Source organism: Mercenaria mercenaria, chromosome 2 (genome assembly GCF_021730395.1).
Source record: "Mercenaria mercenaria strain notata chromosome 2, MADL_Memer_1, whole genome shotgun sequence".
In the NCBI taxonomy this organism is placed as follows: Eukaryota; Metazoa; Mollusca; class Bivalvia; order Venerida; family Veneridae; genus Mercenaria; species Mercenaria mercenaria.
Window position 1 is genome coordinate 8,627,702 of NC_069362.1, and position 22,291 is coordinate 8,649,992.

The window sequence follows — 22,291 nt, forward strand, 5'->3', positions numbered from 1 at the left end:
AAGGGGGAAGGGGAGTGGGGGGGGGGGGGGGGGGGCAGAAGCCCCCCCGGCCCGGGCCTGATAGATAAAGATATTGAATTTTTACACAAAAAGAAGTGTGAAATCTTAGTATCAGTATCTTCCAGAGATTTTAATTAGTCACAGACACCTACGAGTCGGGGAATACATGTTCATGATGAGGCTGTTGACAAGTTTTAATTCCTGACAAACTCTAGTATCTAAATAAATGCCCCATAAAAGCCAATTCCTATTTACTGTTAAGTCCAAATTAGCAAATTATTGGAGTTATTTCAATATTCAAAATTTAAAGGTCACATAATAATGGTTTTGTGCATGAGTGACATGTCATTGGCATTTAATCCAACCGATTTCAATCTCTGATGGGAGATGCCTAACTTTGCTTTTTTTGCCCATTTGACTAACTTAACTAAATCAAGAATGATTTATAAAATCATCAAACCTGCAAGCTTTAAGTCTGTGTGGAAGACGCAAATAGTTACTAAGCTCTGTACTTGGACTAAGGGTTATATTTTGCCTGGTTCTTTAGGAACAATGTTTTTTTTTATAATAGAGTTTGACTAAATTTGGTTCTACAGGGTGTGCAGGGTGTTGCCATTTCCACTACCTCTCATGAGCAGACTCCATCAGACTGCATAATTAATATTATGTTATAAATACGCTTGGCTGCATTCCATGCCATAGAAAAAATGTTCCCTTGAACAACTGATACATCTGATTTTAACCATGATTAATAAATAATCAGGCTATTTGAAGTGATAAATCAACTGTTTCTAACATGATGTAGCTTCTTCAATCATCAGCAGTAAGTTACCTATCAAATATTAAATGCTTGTATGTACAAAGTGCTATATTCTCAAATACCAGCGCAGGAGTTTGGATCCAGATAGATTACGAGACATACTTACCGCACTTATTGTACATGTATTTCTTCTCTAACTGACTTGCGTTTTATATTACACACAACAAGTACTGCTAGAAATCTGCGATTATTGCTATGTTTAAATTTAGACAAGATTGTCACTAGATGTGAGCAAGTCTTATTGATTTCTCTTCCAACAGAAGCCGCTGATATAGACGGATACAGACACTAAAAAAAACAAACCCTTAAGCTTTAACAACCCAGACAAGCAGCAGCTTAGCACAGCTGATTCGAAAACATAACTTCAAGTGTCAGAAGTATATACATATTTTATTGAGGCTAATACATCATTCCGCTTCAGTATGATATAGCAGTAGATATTTTATTTAAAGAATTTATGCGTCATTACCTTCAGGTCTATAATGCTATTGCTAAAAATATTACAGACAGACTGAATGATTTAATCATCATTCATTAATACAGACATAAAGCTAAGAACTTTCAGCAAAATCTAATCTTGCAGCCTGATCCATAATTTATTGGAAATAATTTCAGAAAACTTCTCTGAGCCGTAGGTGCCATATTAGGTAATATGACTAATTACGAGACAACCTTGTCCCTTGTCAATATACTGTCAAGGCCACACATAAAGGAAATGAAATAATTCTGACTCCAATATGAGAAAATGAAATACAAATTGTGTCACAGATTTTTAGTCTCTAAAGAAACTTTCTCTGAAAGAACTACCAAGATATCAAGGACATGGTATATATCACAACAGATCTACATTGTCAATGAAAAAACAGGGTAGAAGGTCTTGAAATACTTTATGATAAACTATTTTTGTTCATTTATTCTACAATTATAATTAGAACATATTTAACCCCACCCCCCCACCCGGCTCCCGCCATAGTGAACCAAGAGCGTTAGATTACATTCATTCCATAAAATATCTTTTCCTCAATTGATTTATATACCATAAAGAACACATAGAATTATTTAATCAATGCCAGAATCTATCATATAAATTTAGAACTTTTGTTGTCATTAACAGCACAAGAGTCATCTGGCTTGGGGGCTGCCAGATGGGGTTTCCGGCATGAGTAAAATCACCAGTAATTCCAATCTAGTGTATAAAAATAGCATCTAGGGTTTAACAAGAGGGAGGGTTGTGGGCAATGGAGGCTGCAAGACGAAAGGAACCGTTGCTACAAGCTCTTTAAGGTCTTATGGAAGATTGCACCATTGCAATCTGATGAACTGAAATTCAATGCATGCTGTTGTGATACATTTTTTTCTGTTGCTATAGCAACCCTTCACAATCTAGCTGACACAGTATATCATATTGTTAATAAATTGACACCATTTATCTATTAAAGGACTACAATGAACAGTTACTATATTATAGTTGGTTTTGTTTTATTTTAGGTTTAACACTGTTTTTTCAACAGTATTTCAGACATTATAGTTTATGTAATTATACAAAATTAACAAGATAAAGACATTAACAGTTACTGTGCATGAAAATTAAAATAGTACACACTGTATACATGTATAATTGAATACAGTATAATGTGTACAGCCTCAAAAAACTTGAAGGTTTTGTTTTTTAAATAATCGACTGATACTGCATGACATTTATATATGAATGTTACAAGCTCTACAAACACAATTTATTTATAATATTCAATTAAGTTAAATACATTTGAGGAGGATTTTCTATATCTGAATTAAATACCTAAGATAAAATATTTTAGTGAATGATGGCCACTGGCTATCTTAAAACAGTCCTTTTACACTCTGGTTTGTAAACAATATCAGTTACATATTCTAACAAAGTCAAGACATTTGAGTTTACCACAAGTCTAAAAATGTCATGCAGTAGCATGTACTTTGTTAGGTTGTTAAGATAGCCAAGTGTTATCTAGACATAGTCTACTGTATACCGTTTATGCCTAGTAATATAGCTATCACGACCTATCTAATCAATGGTGATAAATTGTGAACCCTGTCCTGACATAACATGAGAACAACTTTTGAACATGTTGATGATTTCACATATTCTGTGGATTCTTTTCCAAAAATGGCGATACTATAGAGGTTAACCCTTACCCTGCTAAATTCTTAAAATGGACTGGTCCATCATTCAATTTGGGCAGTACCGTTTATTATTAATTTGAAGGGGTATTCAACGAAAATTTACAGACTGAATAGCAAACTGTGCAGATCATGATCAGCCTGCACACAAGTGCAGGCTAATTTTGGTCTGCACTGGTCGCAAAGGCACTTGCCAACAGCAGGCTAAAGATTATTAAAGGTACTAACCCAAGGTTTATATAAAGACTATTAAAAATTATACCAAGAGTATATATCCATAAAAAAGTCTAAAAATAAATATTTTCTTGAATTTCTTTGAAAATGCATTTTTAATTTAGATAAGTAGCAAAGTTAATGATTTACATTTTGTAATCTGGCCAATTTTTCTATATTTCTGGAAGTACAGTATTTATAAAAGTTGAAAAGGGGCATAGTTCTTGAAATATTGCAGGCAGAATTCCCAAATTGCCACTAATGAACATTGTCACTGTTAGCAAGAATAGAAAGTTTCAACAGAAAAAAGTGAGAAGAAATTGGACTTCATAGTGCGTAAATAGGGTAAGAATCTGAATCAGGGTTATTAGGGTTTACACGGTATTGGGTTTAAGATTGTTGTCTACATTTTCTTACTCCTAAGTCCTATATGTCTTGTTCTTAAAAGTTCTTTTGGAAAAAAGCTCAAAATTGCCATACCAGAATATAGGCCTTACTGTCAATTATAATACTGCAATAAATACATGTAGATGAAATTAATTTTATGAAAGATTAGCAGTGACTGTGTGTATATTTACAAATCAATACTACTTAAAACCCTATCGGGTATAGATCTATAAATTTTAAAATTAAAGTTTAATGTTATTGACATTAAGCAACAGATAACTACTTTACAAAACTTAACAAAGAATTATAGTAAATCTAAATGCAAGTTCATATATCTTTTCAGACCATGTCAAACATAATATTATTAATACATGTAAACTGCATGGTATGCGTACTTCTTCAATTTGAAATTCATATTATTATAAAGTATAGATAGTATTATACAACAATGACATACACTTCAAAAAATTCTAACAACCTAAAAGGAGTACGCCTCCAGATCCATCAAGAGCACAGTGGGTGCTGTGCTCATCTGTAAGACTTTAGGTTCTTGACCTACTAAATCAGTTAATTAACAAGCAAATTCGATGAATTGGTATCCCCCACGGAAAGGGTTTGTGGTGAGGAATGGCATAAAAATATATCTAGCAAAAAGTTAAGGATGTTACTAAGAAGCAAATAATTTCATTAGTCAAAATCAATTTAACAGAAAATGAATGCTTTCTTTTTTTTTGAGGGGGGGGGGGGGGGGGGTGACCAGGTGTGAGTACACAACTTCACAATTGTTTATAATAAATGTTCATGGAAAAGAATGAAAGAAGTTTAATGAAATTCTATCAACTAGTTACTGATAAATGGCTGCGGACGTAGATTTTTCATTAAATCAAGGGCAATCACTCTAAAAAAAATTGACCAATCCAAAAAAGAAATGGACGGGCATCATCGATGTATGTCCGTTCATATTTATTTCAAGTTTCATAAAATTCTTCCAACTAATCACTCTAAAAAAAATTGACCAATCCAAAAAAGAAATGGACGGGCATCATCGATGTATGTCCGTTCATATTTATTTCAAGTTTCATAAAATTCTTCCAACTAGTTACTAAGAAATGGCTGCGGATGTGGAATTTTCATAAAATCAAGGGTAGTAACTCTAAGGAAGATTGGCCAATTAAAAAACAAGCAAATTCGATGAACTGGTATCCCCCGCTGAAAGAGCTTGTGGTTGGGAATGGCAAAAAATATATGCGGCGGCAAAAAGTTAAGGATGTTACTAAGAAGCAAATAATTTCATTAGTCAAAATCATTTCAACAGAAAATGAATGTTTTTTTTTTTCTTTTTGGGAGGGGGGGGGGGGGGGGGGTGACCAGGTAAGGGTACAAAATTTCGCATGTTTATAAATACTGATGGAAAATTAAAAATGATGAAAAAAAACCCAACAATGGGTGGGGGATGGGAATGCATGACCGGGGTGGCGGACAAGACTGAGTGGAGAGTGAGGTGGAGGAACGGTACAACTTTCCATACTGATAAATATTCATGGAAGGTTTGAAAAGAAATAATAATAAAGAGGATTTTTTTCTTCTTTTTTTTTGGGGGGGGGGGGGGGGGGGGGGGAGGGGACCAAGGCAAGGTGACCAGGTGTGGGTACAAAACTTCACATGTTTATAATAAATTTTCATGGAAAAGATTGAAAGAAGTTTAATGAAATTCTACCAATTGGTTGGTTTGTTATGTACAAATCTGTAGATTTTTAAACAATTAAAGGGCAATAACTCTAAGGAAAATTGACCGATTGAAAAAAAAAAAACGACAGGCATCATCGAAGTTTGTTGGTTCATATTTATGTCAAGTTTCATGAAATTCTACCAGCTTATTACTGAGAAATGGCTGCAGACGTGGATTTTCCAGTAAATCAAGGGCAATAACTCTAAGGGAAATTGACCAATCCAAAAAAAAACTTGACGGGCATCATCGCAGTATGTTGGTGCATGTTTATTTCAAGTTTTATGAAATTCTACCTGATAGTTACTGAGAAATGGCTGCGGACGGACATTTTTCATTAAATCAAGGGCAATAAGGGAAATTGACCAATCCAAAAAAAACTTGAAGGGCATCATCGCAGTATATTGGTTCAAGTTTATTTCAAGTTTCATAAAATTCTACCAGCTAGTTACTGAGAAATGGCTGCAGACGTGGATTTTTCATTAAATCAAGGGCAATAACTCTAAGGGAAATTGACCAATCAAAAAAAACAACTTGTCGGGCATCATCGCAGTATGTTGCTTCAGGTTTATTTCAAGTTTTATGAAATTCTACCTGCTAGTTAAAGAGAAATGGCTGCAGACGGACGGACAATGCCATTTCAATACCCCCCTCCCGATTTCATCGACAGGGGATAACAAGAAGCTGCGTTCAATAAACGCTTGATGCCCCCGGTGTCGATACAAAACAACCTAAGTCCAAAATGAGGTCAAGTTCAAGGTCAGACTGAGGTCAGGTGATGTCTGAAGATGAGGAATGGTCACAGGTTACATCTGCATTAGTATCAAGTCATTCTAGTAATGGGTATTGATGCTAGACCTAATGGTCCCATTTGGTTAACCAAGAGATGGCCCATATAAAGCAACCTAAGTCTAAAATGAGGTCATGGTCAAGGTCAAATTGAGGTCAGGTGATGTCTGAAGATGAGGAATGGTCATAGGTTACATCTGCATTAGTATCAAGTCATACTAGTAAGGGGTATTGATGCTAGACGAAACGGTCTCATTTGGTTAACCTCGTATGGATGAACGGACGGACGGACAGGATAATCACTATATGCCTCCCGCATCAGTAGACGCCGGGGGCATAAAAAGTGTAAATAACTATTTTAAAGCTTTGATAGTAACAGATATATTTGACTTTAGTGTTATCAAAAACTTTAACCAAACAATTCTAAGTAAAAAGGGGCATAACTCTGTCAAAATTCAAATCAGAGTTATGGGGATTGTTTCTCCTGGTGTAGACTTTGATAGTAAACAATATTTTAAGTTTCAAGTCAAAAGCTTTGATAGTAACAGAGATATGTGACTTTATCAAAAACTTGAACAAAAAAATTCTATGTTAATAAGTGGCATAAAGTTAAAATGGGGCACAACTCTATAAAATTCAAATCGGAGTTATGGGGATTGTTTCTCCTTGTATAGACATTGATAGTTGTAACAGAGATAATATTAATATTTGACTTTACTGAAAACTTTATCCATTAAGGGGACGCCAACGTCAGGGTGAGTGCAATAGCTCCGAAAGGTTGAGCTAAAAATCAGACAAACTGAAAATGATTATTTATTTAATATGTACTTTTTCAAGTTGAAGCTTCATTGTAATTATTTCATATGTGTTTACACCACAGAGCAGCTTAACAGCACAGGAATACCAATTGATGTCTATGGTAACATTTTATCTTTATTGATTTCAGCAAGGCGCTCCAACCATAATTGTCAACCTACAAGCTGTTAAACTCCTTTTCTATAATAATCAGTCTGAAGTAAAGTGCAGTAAAGGCATGCGCAGAATAGAATTGCTGGGATAGGCTTTTTGCCTTTCTACACAGAACACAACAAGAGGGCCATAATGGCCCAAAGTTGCTTACCTGACTATGACTATTTGACTTTCAATACCTGTATATTACACAGAATCATGAATATGTAGAACGAGAGGACTGTGTACCAGTGCCAATGAAGATTTTTCAAACAGTTCAATTGACAATGGAAACAAGAGCTGTCACATTAGACAGCATGCTCGATTATTTTGATGCTGTATAATAAAACTGAGTACATCTGAAGAAGCTGAACTGTCACTGGAGAGTTTAATGTCTCCAATGTGGATGAAGATATTGGACAATAGCTCAAGTCTGTCAAATGTATTTATTAGTTTATACTTATTTATTTTAGCTTGATTGTGATGAAAGCTTCAAGCTTATTTGAACCACTCTTGAGTCCGCTTCCTGGAAAACCAGTATTGGTGTCTTATGAGAAGATGTGATCATGACCCCAGTAGGGTTCGAACCCATGACCCACGGGTTGAGCAGCAGACACTTAACCGCTAGACCACTGCTCCCCTTAATGACAGATAATTACCAGATCCTTATCAATAACAGATAATGAGATAAAGTGTATCAAAACATTAAATATGTATAAAGGGACATAATTCATGGAAAATTTCTGCAAAAGTAATACATCATAATTGTGGTATTATTATTATACCAGATTTATATAGTGCCCTTTTCATGATCAATTTCACGTTCAAAGGCGCTTTACATAGTTCAAATGCAGCCACACAGGGCGCATAATTCATCCTCTACTAGTACAGACACAGAGCGATCTGCCCAGAGGGACAGAGTGAGACAAAGCCCCCACGACAGAGAGATCAGAAATCAGATACAGGCTTGTCCGGCTAACTTAGCCTAGCTCGTTCGAATAGACAGCCTGGTTCTTTAACGTGCCCAGTGTATAGCACTGATACACGCAAGGATTGCCTGGGTTCCTGACCATCATGTGGCTAATAATGTAGAACAATATCTTAACTTTTTAAGTTTGAATCACATCTATTTTATTGCAGACATATACCAATTTTGCTAGGGTAATGGTTACATTTTACTCGGACTTTATCATCCTTGTAAAATCTCAAACTTTAAATCAAAACCTAAGTATTAAATCCATACAATATTCAAATGAAACTTTAAAGTTTTGTAGTTTGTAGTATTTTCTTGGGCATGTGTTGTCAAAAAACTAAATATGATTTCTGAAATACATTGTAGTGTGATATTTATTTCTTAAGTGCTGTATGGTCATTGTAAAAATGCTTTGTTTTACCAAAGTGGAAACTGATAGGTACTTGATAATGCAGGGGAAAAAAGAGAAAGTGCATCAAAACTTTAACCTAGGTTTGGACAAGCAAGGATTCTTGACATTGATGCCAGGTCTAGTAGGATAGCTCTCTATGATGATGATGATGATGTACTTCGTAAAGTCAAGCTAAAAATCATTTAAAGCTTTTTCTATTTTAAGCCCAAGTGCCCCTATTTAAAAACTCTTAATCGAGAACTTTATAACAATGCAACTGATAAGTTTGTTGAAGATCCTTCAAGCGCTTCATTAGAAGACATTGTTTAAAGGAAATTTAAGCTCTAGTAGTTGAAAAGGTTTCAAGTGCCCCCATTGGAACAGAACAAGAGGACCTTATAATGATGCTAGACTAAATTTGATGAAGATCCATCATGTTGTTCATGAAAAGAGGTTGTTTAAAGGTATTTCTATTTTTAGCTCTAGTGGCCACTACAATGGGCCAAGTGCCCGCATTTAATCAAATTTGAGAGAGAACCTTAGACCTGATGCCAAAGACCAAGTTTGATGATAATCCATCCAATGGTTCATAAGAAAAAGACATTAATATTAAAAGGTATTGATAATTCCTATTTTCAGCTACAGCAGCTCCAAAAAGGGGCCAAGTACTGGTACTTCCATTTGAATAAACTTGACAAAGTGCTACAGACCATCTTTGGTGTAATTCTGACCATTATGTACAAACATTTTGGCAATGGACACCAGACCATACACCTGTAATACTAATACCTCACACTGAACCTTTGGCTGTGGTGGTAGTGGGAATGGAGGAGTGGGGTTTACTCCAAGTTATAATATCAAAACTGGAAATGACAAGAAACATGTAACTTTTAAATATATAGAGATAAAGTTTGGTTGTGTAATTATGTAAAAGGTTTATAGATATACTTATCAGTTTGTTCTATCACTTCAAGCATTATGAAACACTAGGTTTAGAGGATCCAGAGATGGACACCGAACATAACCCTTCTTATTTATATGAACCTAGTAAATATTTTTAATACATGTTCAAGTACTATATTTACATATCTAGGGCTGTCATCGATAGAAACGATATCGATGTATCAACGATATTTTTTTGTCGATCGATTATCGATTCCCATTTTCAAAAATCGATATTTTACAGAGAGAAAAAACTATCCAGATAAACACTCAGACTCTCAAAAACAATTAAGCTTACAAAGTTATAAATTTAGATAAATGCAAAAGAGAAGTGAAGGCAAAATAAAAATGAAAGATTTTATTAATTTTTATTTGTTTCTTTTATTTTCATAAATAAAAATACAACACAATCAAACAGTAATATGAAAAGTAGGCAATAAAACTAAAAATAGCATTTACAGGCAGGTATATAGTATGCATATGAACAAATAGGTTGTTAATCTAACTTAATAATCAATATATCGATGTATCATCGATATTTGTCTTCTGATATATCGGTATAGTCGATATGCCTAAGACCCAATCAATGACAGCCCTATACATATCTATTTAGGTGGGAGGTATGGCAGCATATATTGCTGAGTTTTTGTTGCTGTTTTTTTTTTTTGGTTGTGGTGGTGGTGGTGGGGGGGGGGGGGGGGGGGGGGGGTAACGTCACACCAACACAATTACAGGCAATTACAGGTCATATGGCAACTTACAAGCTTTGATGGTAGAGAAAACAAGGTGCCCCTCTGTGCATTATTTCATCACAAGCGAGCACCTGGGTAGAACCACAGACTGGATGGCTTCCTCACATGAAAATAACAATGCCTTGAACACACATTGGTGTGGGGCAAGTGATTCAAAATCAGTGACCTTAACTGATCCCCCTAAAAGGCCCCTGTATCGCAGAGCTATTTTGTATGATTTTTTTTTGACATTGTAATGACAGCACTTGTTTAGTAGAGCAAATTGTTTCTAAAAGTATGATTAATTTTAAAATACTTATAAGTAGTTTTGAAGATATTGGCAAAATACCAAGTGGGAATACCATTTAATACTGGCATTAGATGGAAACTAAATTTATGAAAGACCACTTGTCGATATTTACATGACTGAGAGTTTATAATTATCACTAACTGTGGAGTCCTCTGACACAGAATTTATGTCAGAGGAGCAGAGTCAAGTTTCTGCATGGTCATATTCTTCAAGTCGTCATCAGTAGGTAGAACCTCAGTCTTAATCAGCCAAAGATGGGTGACTTTTTAATGTGCTTCACTACATCAAACAGTTTTAAGCCGTACTGGTAAATACTTCTATTTTCTGTAAATAAAACCAAGAATCAGTGCTCCTTTACACCAGATAAGCTATGTATGTCCTTTTTTGTATTTCTACCCTTCTGTCTGAAGTTCTTAGAAGAACATAATTTGCTGCTATAAAAACTACCTTTACTTGACTTTGCTGCAAAACGAGGAGAACAGTGAACAGTTTTATGTAACTGAGATGTCAGTAACCCAGGAGTTACCTGTAATTTTTCAACATTTTATAACTCTTTTGATCTGTTCCAGCATTCAGCAGCCGTTTTTCAAGCTGTAATATTGATCATGTGACTGAAATAACCAACTGTTGCTGGCAAAATTAGTGAGATAACCCAAACAGAGAAAAGCTGGCTTGCTTAATTACAAATTTATGTACAAATATGCATATATGCAGGTAAAAGAAAGCAAAGTCAACTATTTTCTACCTCCTTTCTTCACAATTAACGAAAGTTATATTTATGGCTTAGAGTAAAATTTTCCAACAGTATGACTGTATATTATGTATTTTTACGAATTCTATACAGTGCTTTGTGGGTACAGTGGATTTTAGGGTATAAAGGATAGGATGATCAATTTTGCATTTAAACTTAAATTATTGTAATACTATAAATTTTCATCTCATGCAGACAGACATTCTGATATTCATTTTAAATGTTTGCTTGTTGTGTTATTTTTCACACATGATCATTATGAAAATCAAAGCTATCCTCTACTGTACGTAAAAAGGTCAGTGAATGAAAAAGTATTCTACAGAAATTCATAAAACTGAATTTTTTGAAGAGAGAACACCTTGTTGTTCTGATTTATAGTAAAATCATTCTGGGAGATTTGTTTAGATGTGTTTTTTTTTATAAGTAACCACTGGAAAATGACAAAAGCTTTCCTTTATGTATACTAAATCAGTGTGTATGTAAACAATGGCAAGGAGGGGGAAAACATGGATTTTTATTACACACTGAATGTTTTGAAAAGATAGACATTTTTCTTCTGATATGAAGGAAAAAAATACTGAAAATTTCATTTTCTTTGAATTGTCATGCAGGAAAAGTTTGTTAGCAATCCGCTATACCCTAAAGCACTGTAAAAACTATGGTAGCCTAAATTACTGGCCTAAATGTAGATCTATACATAGAGCTCCGAATTCGGCTATCCCTATCGGGCCTCAGTCAAATGGCAGCATGTCAATTACTCAATACATGCGATTACAGCTGTTTAGACGGAATAGACGCTATGACTAGCCTAAATGTACAGAATAAGGTACCTCTTTGCAAACCAATTCACAGGTTGCTGTAACTGTCAAATTCCACAAAAAAAGTTTAGTTAAACCAGAAAATGTTCTTACATTTATGAACGTTAACCAAATGATTTTCAAAAATCTTCAATATCAAAAACCTGTGCGTCTCATGATTTATGATTCACTAGGCCTATTCAAGAAGGCAAGTTTGAGCAGGCTGTGGTAAAGATTCAATATTATTCTGGTGTTCCTGATTTTTACCTTTTATGGTTTTACTTTTTACTCTGTTCTTACATTATTATCTAACATTTTAACAAGTGACTGGAATACTTTCATTCAAGTCTCATCATTCCTGACAATATTCATTTTCCCTCTTGGTACTAAAATTTTGACTGGCACTTAATGCTGCAAGAGGGGTTGGCAATATGCAGAGATGGATGGATATACCATCATCGACCACTGTAAGCCTTCTAAGGTAAACAATTAACTGTCAAGGATAAAAATAAGCCATCCCTATATTGCTGTAAACCAAGAGCGTTTGATGCCACCCAGTCTAGATGCCACCAACAAACCAAATTTATAGCTGCCTAGCATTTTCCAGTCCTGTTGGATCAACTGTAAATTTCAAGATATTTCATTTATCTTACCCCGTTTGTTACAACTTAAAAAGGTAGGGCACAGTGCTTGTTCTGTAATCATAAATATTTATGTACTGTATATAAATCAATATTATAGATTTTGATATAATTATATTAATCAATATGTCACATTTTTCAATCTCTTCATTATCAATTAAAATTACAAAATTGTATCCTCTTCAGTCTTTAGTCCAATTAATTTGACGCAATCCTAGGAAATATTGAGATATTTTTTCATATGGGCAATATCCCCACTAGCGTCAAACACTTGAATGACCAAAATAGTTGAAGCAACTTCTGATGAAATTTTCATCGCTGCCAGCGCTTTACATCCTATAGGTTTAAATGTCAATTATTTCACGAATTGGCCATAAATCGAAATATTACTTACATGATGTATCAAAAGGGGATTCAATTCCTCATTAATCTATGTTAAAATTATCAAATAATATCCAAAATTACGAATTTTCTGGTGATTTAAACCTTTGTATGTACTGTACACGATCAACGTCATATAAAACCAATAACTTTACATGACTGTGTACTGTGATTTAACTTCCATTATTTTGGTCCTTCAAAGTTTTGGCGTTCAGATTGCCCGTCACAAATATAAAACAATCTAACGTCGAATTATTTTTACTACTTCAGTCTTGTATCCTCCTGAAACAGGATAATAAAAGTTTTTCAATGGCAAAGCCATTTTTGAAGCCTTTCATCCATATGAATTTTTGAAGATGAAAAATGGCAACATTATCATTTATAATACAGTATGTAGGCCGTGATTTTTTGACAAAATAAGTGCTGTGCCGGAATTGGAAATAGCACGTTATTCCCAATGGAAAATGAATGTATTCATATAAGTGTAAAATTTGTACATTCCTACGATTTTGTTTAAGAGTTTTATTTTTCAAACACGTTGATTTAAAATGAATTTTGTTATAAATATAACACAATACATGTATTGTAACATTCATTCATTCTGAAATTTGATAACGTCGAATTTGACTATCGAATCGGTACAACGCGGCGATTGATGAAATTTTTCAAACAGAGAGTATTTCTTTTTCATTACATAAATGTTACTGCTATGAAATTAAGACTGTGTATATTTCCTGAAATCGCATGTTTTGTTTGTCAGTGTTTCGCACGGTACCTGATGGTCTGACTAAAAGACTCATTTCTGCATTTCATAGTTCGTGGTCACGCCCAAATATATGTTACATTTTGAAAATAAATTTATTGAGGGAACATTCTTTGGGAAATAGCAATTTTTGAAATGGCTATTGGGGGAGTGCGATATCGGCAGTAAATACGCAAAAAATGAGCTATTCAATTTGGAATAGGACTATTAAGAATGTATAAATACATGCCTTTGTATTATCCAAATTAAACATACGAAATTGACTATCATTAATCGGAAACGAGGTTTTCATTATATAATGGTACGTATATATTCAAAGTCGTAATGGATATGTTTATACTCGGTTTGTGTGTGTTCTATCCATATTTGATGTGTGGCAAAATAATTAGAACTTGATAAAAAAAATTGCTTATGAACGATCCGGCGCCGCATTATCAAAACAAATTATTTTATCGAGTTGAAAATTCGCGGTATCAATAGAAATCGGTGTTATTCGGGTTTCTTCAAGTAACGAGTTTATGGATGATTCAAGCGGCCCGCTTTTTGTTTCCAATATTGAATTATTATGTAAGCTACATTACAGCACTGTTTGAATAACAAAATCATCGTTTATTTATTTTTTTTTAATGTAGAAAAGCCAATAATTTCAAAAATGTCAAAGTAAAACGAATTTAGACATGCTGCCCTAACAAAATTTATTTATATACATAATTTTATCACACAATTGTGTTACAATTCACCGGGGTCCAGTGGTTAGCATACATACTTTCCATGCGCGAGGTCCGAGTTCGAATCTTGTCAGATGCTTGAAATAATTTTTTTTTTTTTGCTTAGGCCCATTTTTTTATTGATATTTATCACATTTTTTTTTGCAATTATTGGAACAGAAATCAATAATGAGTATAGTTAACCAATGTTCTGTCTGCAAATTTTGAACAAAAAATTCGAAGGCATGGAAAAGCATAATTATGTCGATATTGCTTATCTCCCCTCCGTTCCACAGTCTTTCACATACATTGGCATTTGCAACTACTTTCTCAAAAAATCAATTCATTTTTACACTTGGAAAAATATTGGCTATAAACTTGAGAGGCCCCAACTACGATCCCTATTGAGCTAAGAAATTAATCTTAATCATATTCAAAAAATGGCCCCAGACTGTAAGGAGTTAGGTAAATTAAATTGGATTTCTTGAATTTCGACCAAGAGTGTTTGTGTTATAGATACAATTCTGGTCAAGAACTTTTTGGAATGAATTTGAAATAAGAATTTTACATGTAAATGGTTGTTTGTCATTCCCACATACAAGAGTTTTACCATAGCTGTACCACAATTTGTCCTAAAAGAGTGCCATTTGACAATGACATTTAAAAGAATTGAAATAGTCAGTGTTCAAGATAGCAGGATTATATAAGTTCCGGCATCTATACTAAAAAAAGAATATCAGAAGAACATGAGGTTGAGCGTGATGTTACGCAGGCTTAATGTGTAAATTGTTGTGTTTTTTTTTTTGGATTTTTTTTGTCGTTTTTAGAAACTATTTGTAACAAATGAACTGAAAAGAAACTATGCATTCCTGGATTCAGAAATTTGTATTAGAGAAACAAATTGATAGCAAAGGCATGATCGTTGAGGCGCATAGCGCCAAGTGTAGGTAATTACCGAGAGGGTAATACTGAACAGTTTTAAAACTAAGTATGAATGTAATTGGTGGCCTACTGGTACTGATGATAAACCCGGACAGATGATAAAGTCGACCACCTTGGAATTATTTGATTGCAATCGGTCATTTATACAATGGAACACACCATCTAATAGCAACCACTTACAACACCAACTGGTGTAAACAAAAACAAAATTGGTAATATTCTGTATAAATAAATGACTTACATTTATCTGTATAATAAAATATTTATCCAAAACTACTGGGGAAGAGAGTGTTTTTACGCATGCTCACTGTCAACACATAAAGGCCTGACGTTGGGTCACTTTTTATTATTATTTGATCCAGAATGACTGTTGCACCATATATAATACTATGAGGAAAATTTTGTAAATGACAAAGTTGTCGAATTTATCAACGTTCGTACAGTCCCCATTTTACATACCCCTTTTCGGTCCTCACTTTTTGCGAGTTAAAATTTGCTTACTAAATATAAATTTGAATTATGTAAAGTTTTCAGCAAATGTTAAGCATTATTTTGATACTAATAAAATGATAACAATTTGCAGAAATAAAAAAAGTGACAGGTAAAAAATCCCTTGTTATCTGTCCGGGTTTATGCAACAGTTTCGTATTTGTCGTGTTCAGCGACCTGTGAAGTTTCCACTGTTCTCTATTTTATCATCAGTACCATTATGGGTGCATTTTGGGACTAGATTCTGTGCACCCAAATATCACTATTATCTTTAACTCATGAACACTATTTTCCATTGTCTGTCTAGTCTTGACACATTTGAAGAAATGATTAGATCTATGTTCATTTAAACAAAACTTTTTATAACATTTTCCTTTGTTATTTTTTATATCAATGCAAACCTAGGCTTACTGAACAAACAGAAAGCCAAACGAAATTTCATGTAAGTAACAATTATCGAAAAGAAGCATCCTATCTAGATAGGTTTCCGCAATAGGCACACCTAATTTATGCATATATACAGATATATCTAATGTTAAACAATCACTGTGTCCTACTGTCATTCCAAAATCGTCCTGGAATATGAAAGAATTTGGTTCTGGTTCCAACTGTTTTCAATGCCAGCATATTTCGTAACCATCAGTACAATATATATACAACTTTGTATTTACCTACATCCTCCGTTGCGGTCATCACAACAAAAAATAAATTTGCCTTTTTCGCTTTTCTAGTTGACCTTTCCCGACGGTGTTACAATAAGTTTGTCTTGAGAAAATTATGGCGATTTCACCTACCGAAATAATGGACCTATCCAGATGAATCCATGCCCTTCTACCGCGTCATGCTGCAGTGCGGGGTACCAATAATTAATGTAAACAATGATGGACATGTACGAATTAGAAGAGGACAAATTGTGAGTTATTTGTGTTTATGTCACTTGAAAACACGCTTACTTGAAAGTTACATGTCTAAACTATAGTACACATTTACCTACAAATGTAAATTTAACCTGAATAAAGTACACAGGCTGCCCAGAGAAGTAACCCGTAATTCGGATATAGGCCTATATATGTCTTTTTGTCATCTGTGCATATGTGTTTATGTATCAGAAACCAGTTTCTTTCATACCCTACTGACATTTCTGGTGTTTTTACCCATGCCGGCAAAACCCATCTGGCTACCCCATGCTAGTCCAAATAATAGGTCATTTCGGAACAGCATGATAACTTTTGACTGTCGCTGTCTCTGTCACGTCCAAACTTATTCTGCATATTTCTTTTAGGAAATCCTTAGTTAAAATCCGTTGAGAAAGTTTGCTAGTACATGTACAGAGTATCTGTAATGATTACATCTCTGATAATGAACTTATGTTGACATTAAAGCATAAACATGCCTCGCTGATATTTTATGAATGTATCTTTTGTGTTTTATTTCTCTAATTTAGTGTCATATCAGCAGTCAGTTGTTATTGAAACCGGGTAGATATCTCCTCGCACATGTCACATCATATTTTCGAAGATTTAAGTCTCTTATTTAAAATTATGGATTAAATTCAACCCATATGAAGTTTCTACTTAATTTATTAAAGCAAGTAAGTCTGACCAGAATATTATGACTTTTTTGGATTTTTTAAAGTCTTTGTTTTCCTAACAGTAAAATGCAGATATGGGTAAGGCTTAGAGAGATAACAACTTTAAAAACTCAGATCATAAAATAAGTCATCACGAAAAGCCAAATGAGTAAGGCTACCCCCATGCCAGATGACTCTCGTGCTGTTAATGACAGCTAGCGATTCATGCACTGAATATGTAACAAACTAAAAAATCAGGTACCTTGATAGTTTCCCTCCATTCCTTATAGTATATTTCTCGATTCAAAATACGTTACTTTACGGTAAGAACATATCGTTACGCTACAAATGATAAAACTAAAGGGGAACTTTGTTATTGTGCGTCACTGAAACGTCATGACGTCACTTCTGCTTACGGAAGTTAATTTCCCGCACTTTGTGTTCATACTCTACTACAAGAAAGAGTGTATTTCTATTTGCTTTATTTATTTATTTTTTTCTTTTTTAAAATACGTTATGCAAAAAAAATCTGTCAGAATGAAAAGCTTATAAATTATGTATACGATATGCAAGAAAAAATACCAGTCATGTTTACGAATTGGATAGAAATATCCGTCCCTCGGGCACCTGCGCATTGGGCGGTAACGAGGCTAGCTTGTTACCACCCAATGCGCAGGTGCCCGAGGGACGGATATTTCTATCCGATTCGTAAACACATGACAGATATTATTAGTATATTGTTATGTTGTTGCTTAATAGTCTTAGATCATCATCATCATCTTGAGTAATTGCCTCCCTCCGAATGAAGTATATTCACAATTGGATAAAACTATATTACACATGCGCAGCAGGCAGGACTGACTTCTTCCAAATAAAAGTTCCTCTATATACAGTAGGATAAAAGTTGATAAAAGCATCTCTAAGAGACAAGTAGGTGTGTTTGTTGGCCAGGACCAGTTGGAAACCTTCCACGGTTATCTGCACAACAGCAGTTTGAGGCAGCTTGTTCCATAGAATGATGGTGGCAGGGAAGAAGCTTGTTCTTGCACGAATTTGGCAGTAATGCTGGTTATGGCCTCTGGTGATCTTGGCCTCACGAAGTGATGGGTCTTGTAGGGTGTCCCACTATAGTCCCACCTCAGTTCACAGAGCATATTGGTAATGCTGATAGTTCGGGCGTAGTTGTTAGCTCACCTGAGCAATGCTCAGGTGAGTTATTGTGATCGCTCGATGTCCGGCATCTGTCGTCTGTCTGTCTGTCTGTTAATGCCTGTCTGTCGTCTGTCAACATTTAGCTTGTGGATGCGATAGAGGCTGTATTTTTCAACTGATCTTCATGAAATTTGGTCAGAATGATAACCTTAATGAAATCTAGGCTGAGTTCGAAAATGGGTCATCTGGGGTCAAAAACTAGGTCACTAGGTCAAATCAAAGAAAACCCTTGTGTGTGCCATAGAGGCTGTATTTTTCAATTGATCTTCATGAAATATGGTCAGAATGATTGCCTTGATCATATGAAATCTAGGTGGAGATCGAATATGGTTTATCTAGGGTCAAAAAATAGGTCATTAGGTCAAATCAAAGAGAAACCTTGTGTATGCTATAGTGACTGTATTTTTCAATTGATCTTCATGAAATTAAGTCAGAATGTTTGCCTTGATGAAATCTAGGCCGAATTTGAATATGGGTCATCTGGGGTCAAAAAGTAGGACACTAGGTCAAATATAAGAAAAACCTTGTGTATGCGATAGAGGCTGTATTTTTTAATTGATCTTCATGAAATTTGATCAGAATGATTGCCTTGATGAAATGTAGGTCGAGTTTGAATATGGTTAATCTGGGGTCAAAAAATAAGTCACTAGGTCAAATCAAAGAAAAACCTTGTGTATGCTGTAGAGGCTGTATTTTTTAATTGATCTTCATGAAATTAATTCAGAATGTTTGCCTTGAGGAACTCTAGGCAGAGTTTGAATATGGGTTAACTTGGATCAAAAAGTAGGTCACTAGGTCAAATATAAGAAAAACCTTGAGTATGCGATAGTCGCTGTATTTTTCAATTGATCTTCATGAAATTAAGTCAGAATGATTGCCCTGAAGAAATCCAGGACGAATTTGAATATGGGTCATCTGGGGTCAAAAAATAGGTCACTAGGTCAAATCAAGGAAAAACCTTGTGTTTGCGATAGAGGCTGTATTTTTCAATTGATCTTCATGAAATTAAGTCAGAATGATTGCCCTGAAGAAATCCTGGTCGAGTTCGAATATGGGTCATCTGGGGTCAAAAAGTAGGTCACTAGTTAAAATCAAGGAAAAACCTTGTGGATGCGAAAGAGGCTGTATTTTTCAACTGATCTTTATGAAATAAAGTCATAATGATTGCCATGACGAAATCTAGGTCGAGTTTGAATGTGGGTCATCTGGGATCTAAAAGTAGGACACTAGGTCAAATCAAAGAAAAACCTTGTGTATGCGATAGAGGCTGTATTTTTCAGTTGATCTTCATGAAATTTGGTCAGAATGATTGCCTTGATGAAATTCAGGTCGAGTTTGAATATGGGTCATCTAGATCATATCAAAGAAAATACTTGTTTAAACTCAGGAGACCACATTTTAGGTCCAATCCTAATGAAAATTGGCCAGAATATTTGTTTTCCATTAAATCACTAGGTCAAACATGTTTAAAATGTTATGGTTTGTTTCTCAGGTGAGCGATCTAGGGCCATCTTGGCCCTCTTTGTTTTTCACAAATCTAGCAGCTGTCTGTTGGACCATCTCAAGTTGGTTTATTTGACTTTTAGTTAAGTAGATATTCTTACCAGTGACATTTTCTGTACAAATATCATGAATATTCCACAGATTTCCTTGAATGATTTTACACAATTATTAACTTAAAGCCTTATGATACTTGTAACCAAAAGCCTAGATCTGCTAAGTACTATGGTACTAACTAAAGATCTAGATCTACTACTATATACTAATGGATCACTGAGCTCTCTTTTGAAATATGTCAGCCAAAACTTCTGTTCTTAACAGCAATTCAAAATTTTCTGTTTGTGTCTTCCCAAGCTTGTGTATTATTTAATGTTTCGCTCAGATTCCTGTTTGTTATGTCTCAAATGAACAATTGACTTTAAATTTCACACAGACATCGCTTAAATATTTTCACAATATTGATGTGATTTTCTTTTGCAAATAATTTAATGATATGTAATTTTATTTGCAGTTATTGATGTTTTTTACATGTGTCAAAATGTTGCTGGAGTGTTGCTATAACCTAGCTTTGTACTGTGTAATGTCATGTTTTTGTATATAATACAGAACTTTGCAAGCAGACATGTTACTGGTTAAAACGGTACCAGTTTGAGTTATACCAAATTGAACATAAGAGGGCCCCATGTGGTTCTGGGACGATCTATGTATGAAAAGAATAGGAACCACTGCCTTACTCTTGCATGATTGTAAGAGGCGACTGATACGGTCTTGACACTTGGTTTTGCTGTAACTCTGTGATTCCAGCAGGTATGCAAATTTTGATTCCATACCTCATGTTTTTATTTTGATGTAAATGAGATGTGAAACCAAAATTTGTAGTCCTGTTTGGCGCCATATAACCTATACTGTGTTGGTGCGCCGTAAAACCCAAATAAATAAATAAATAAATAAACATAAAAGGACATGGTTTTAGAGTCAGTCTATATTTATTGTACAACCCCATATTTCTAAGGCATAAAAAAAAAGTTGTTTGTTTCCGGTATCCCGACCTACCCTAAATTTTTGGCCCGACCCTAAATGTTTTTATAACCTTGGAGAATAATTTTTTCAACTTTTTAACAAAAAGTTGCAAAACTGCACTTTTTATGTTTTAAACATGGCCAGTGATGTTAGAAATTAACTTACTGATGCTCTAAAGGCATAACCCCCTTATTTGTATTCATTTTTTGACACAAAAATAATATCTGAAAAGTCTCCCTTAATAAAAAAAAATTCAAAAAAAAAGAAAAATTCCGACCTTAGTAACCTACCCTAATTTTTTTGAGCATGTTACCGGAAACAAAGAAATTTTTTTAGGCCTAAGTTTCTCTTTTCTTATCAATTTGTTTAAACAAGAAACAATAATTTTTATGCCCCCGAAGGGAGGCATATAGTTTTTGAACCGTCTGTCCGTCTGTCAGTCTGTCGGTCTGTCGGTCTGTCAGTCTGTCCGCAATTTTCGTGTCCGGTCCATATCTTTGTCATCGATGGATGGATTTTCAAATAACTTGGCATGAATGTGTACCACAGTAAGACGACGTGTCGCGCGCAAGACCCAGGTCTGTAGCTCAAAGGTCAAGGTCACACTTAGACATTAAAGGATGGTGCATTGATGGGCGTGTCCGGTCCATATCTTTGTCATCGATGGATGGATTTTCAAATAACTTGGCATGAATGTGTACCACAGTAAGACGACGTGTCGCGCGCAAGACCCAGGTCTGTAGCTCAAAGGTCAAGGTCACACTTAGACATTAAAGGATGGTGCATTGATGGGCGTGTCCGGTCCATATCTTTGTCATCGATGGATGGATTTTCAAATAACTTGGCATGAATGTGTACCACAGTAAGACGACGTGTCGCGCGCAAGACCCAGGTCCGTAGCTCAAAGGTCAAGGTCACACTTAGACATTAAAGGATAGTGCATTGATGGGCGTGTCCGGTCCATATCTTTGTCATCGATGGATGGATTTTCAAATAGCTTGGCATGAATGTGTACCACAGTAAGACGACGTGTCGCGCGCAAGACCCAGGTCCGTAGCTCAAAGGTCAAGGTCACACTTAGACATTAAAGGATAGTGCATTGATGGGCGTGTCCGGTCCATATCTTTGTCA

General features: G+C 34.9%; 1 protein-coding gene across 1 annotated transcript in view; it reads right to left on the reverse strand.

Annotated features, from left to right (window-relative positions):
* Window positions 1-16,635, reverse strand: part of LOC123563130 (trinucleotide repeat-containing gene 6C protein-like) — a 50,933-nt gene extending 34,298 nt beyond the window's left edge. The window contains exon 1 of the mRNA XM_045355734.2: window positions 16,530-16,635. The gene's annotated coding sequence lies outside the window, so the exon portion shown is untranslated. The remainder of the gene's footprint in view (window positions 1-16,529) is intronic.
* Between the last annotated feature and the right edge of the window lie 5,656 nt (window positions 16,636-22,291).